Raw genomic sequence first — 2,353 nt, 5'->3', positions numbered from 1 at the left:
TTTATATGTATGAATTTATATCTATTTTTTTAAGTTTTCAATACTTTTTGTTGTATTTGTATGTGTTGATTTCCATCCCACGAACTCCCTCTTGAATTCACTGATGAGCTTTTCTCAATTTTTTCCCCACCATCTGGTTAATAGGTATGCTATTCACAAGGTGTAGACACTTAACTTCTATTATTTTTCCACTGAGAAAAGAAACTAAACAAAAACCCTACCCTTATATTTGTATCAATCTGTTCACAATATTATGAAGGACGCACATGCTCCTGTATCAAGGGAAAAAACGAATATATTGTCCATAGAGAGAGACTTACTGGTTGCTGACCTTTTCTTCTCTTTTCACAGTTCCAGAATCCAACAGCTAAAAAAGCAGGATTGAAGTTACACCAGGTCCAAAAGTGCAAGAGGCTGAATAGCCTAAGCTGGTTTTAAATTTAATGTTTTAACTGAGTAGTATTTCATAAATAGTTAATCACATTAATTTTAATGAAAGCAGCAGCAATTCTCATTAAAATATTAGTCTTAACCAGAATGTATCAGGAGGTAAAATGCTCCTGCACAGGAGAGGGCTGCAATGCAAGGGTCCTGAGAGTATACATACCTGAGGGTGATTTGTGGTTCAAAGGACCAAGAGACTGGGGAGAAGGCAATTAACTCATGCAAGCATAGACAATCAGTTCCTTAGACTTTTATAGTGCATTTGGGAAGCAAACTGTTTAAGATCCAGGCTTGGACAACATTGTGTGGAAGCAGCACAGAATCAAAAACATAGGAGCATAAAGTGGAGAGGAAAGTGATGTTTCTTCCTCATGCTGCAGTAATTCTGCCTGCACTCAGCAACTGGCAAGACCCTGCTGGCCAGAAGGGCTATCAATATGCATGGCAGGGAAAAATCGCTGCGCATGCTGACTGCTGTGAATGCTGGCACAAACGTGAATAGTCCCTGGACTACTTCACAAAACCCAAGTGCCTGTGCGGTGTCAAAATGTCACCAAGGTTAAGCAAGCAGGAGCATTCCTTCCCCGGCAATGCTGGCATTTGTTCTCAGCTATTTGAAACACATGGAGTTAAATTTACAGGAGTAATAACAAGAATCACAAAAAAAACGCTTTGCAACAAAAATACAGCTTTATTTAATTTCAACATTTATATTATTTCTAAATAAAATATGCTGCGTTATATTGGGCATCTCTTAAAACAACAAGCATTTCAAGAAACGGCATATTCAAGTGTGCAGCTCTGGGGTTAATTATGCTATTATATAAGATTATCTCTTGAAAGAATATTTGATTGTTATTACTGCTTTACAATTATCATACTGGAAGCAATTTTTTTTAATGGTGCTTTAAATAACATTTGTGGTGTAGATTCCTTCTCAGTACAGAAACAGGCCTCAAAATGCAGTTTCAGCTCTTGATCCTAATTTGGGGCTGCAAAAGAAGAGTTTTTGCATGAATCCAAAAGGTCAAACATAAAGATTAGTAAGATGTGTAACACTCATTGAGGTCACCTAGTTTTTCTCATTTATACAACCTGATGATCTAGCTAACAAGAGGAACTCATAGTTTCACAGAAAAAAAAAAAAACAAACAAACCCTAAAGATATATTCAGCCACCTCATTTGTGCTATAGCTGTGGGAGCAGATGAGAGCTGCAGACCAATCTGCCTTGTGAGATGCTTGCCTGTCTTTGCAGTAGCCGGAGGAAAACTGCTTTTAAGACTTAAAATTTCACAGAGCTGCAACTGTTCAAATCCAAACTAAATCTCTCTCCCTGAAATTTAGGCACATTTCTCTTTCTGCTACTCTCAGGAAAGATGGAGAAGTGACTAATATCCCTTTATAATAGTCCATTATGAAGAGACACAAACTGCTGTGCCTCTACTCTGTCCTTATTTCTATTCATCTGTGCGAGGACATGATACATCCCATGTAACTGATTTTTCGCTAATACTGAACAGACATGGGTAATTGCCTCTATCATATTATAAGCACTCTCTTCAATATCTCCCTGGAATGGCATTTTTTGTAAGATCATCACCTCTTCCACTATATTTAGTTTGTCCTCCCCTATAATCCTCAGGTTCTCACCTGCAGTAACATCATCATGCCTTTTCTGTCTGCACTCTTCATATTTTTTTGTATTTGTCTTTAATGAATTTTACCATATTTATTTCAAGCCCTTCTTGTAAGTGACATTTTTTTAATTAAAATCCTGCCTTCCAAGCTGCTTGCAAGTCCTCCCAAATGGGCATTAGCTGCAAATTGGGTAATCCTACTGTCCATGTGATTGAGCAAGTAACTAATGGCAAAGTTTTAAAGTGAAGACATATAGTTTTATATAGAAG

At 37.3% G+C, this 2,353-nt stretch overlaps 1 protein-coding gene across 3 annotated transcripts in view; it reads right to left on the bottom strand.

The window, feature by feature from the left end:
* Positions 1-1,134: 1,134 nt before the first annotated feature.
* The window catches only part of MLIP (muscular LMNA-interacting protein), a 106,570-nt gene continuing 105,351 nt past the window's right edge, over positions 1,135-2,353 (bottom strand). For 2 of the 3 annotated variants that reach the window (XM_017814567.1, XM_017814568.1), the window contains one exon: positions 1,135-1,436. The gene's annotated coding sequence lies outside the window, so the exon portion shown is untranslated. The remainder of the gene's footprint in view (positions 1,437-2,353) is intronic. The other variant, XM_017814569.1, reaches the window with a different exon arrangement.

Source organism: Lepidothrix coronata, unplaced genomic scaffold (assembly GCF_001604755.1).
Source record: "Lepidothrix coronata isolate B3197 unplaced genomic scaffold, Lepidothrix_coronata-1.0 Scaffold45, whole genome shotgun sequence".
In the NCBI taxonomy this organism is placed as follows: domain Eukaryota; kingdom Metazoa; phylum Chordata; class Aves; order Passeriformes; family Pipridae; genus Lepidothrix; species Lepidothrix coronata.
The sequence above is the reverse complement of the archived record's forward strand: the minus strand, read 5'-3'. Positions and strand labels throughout refer to the sequence as shown.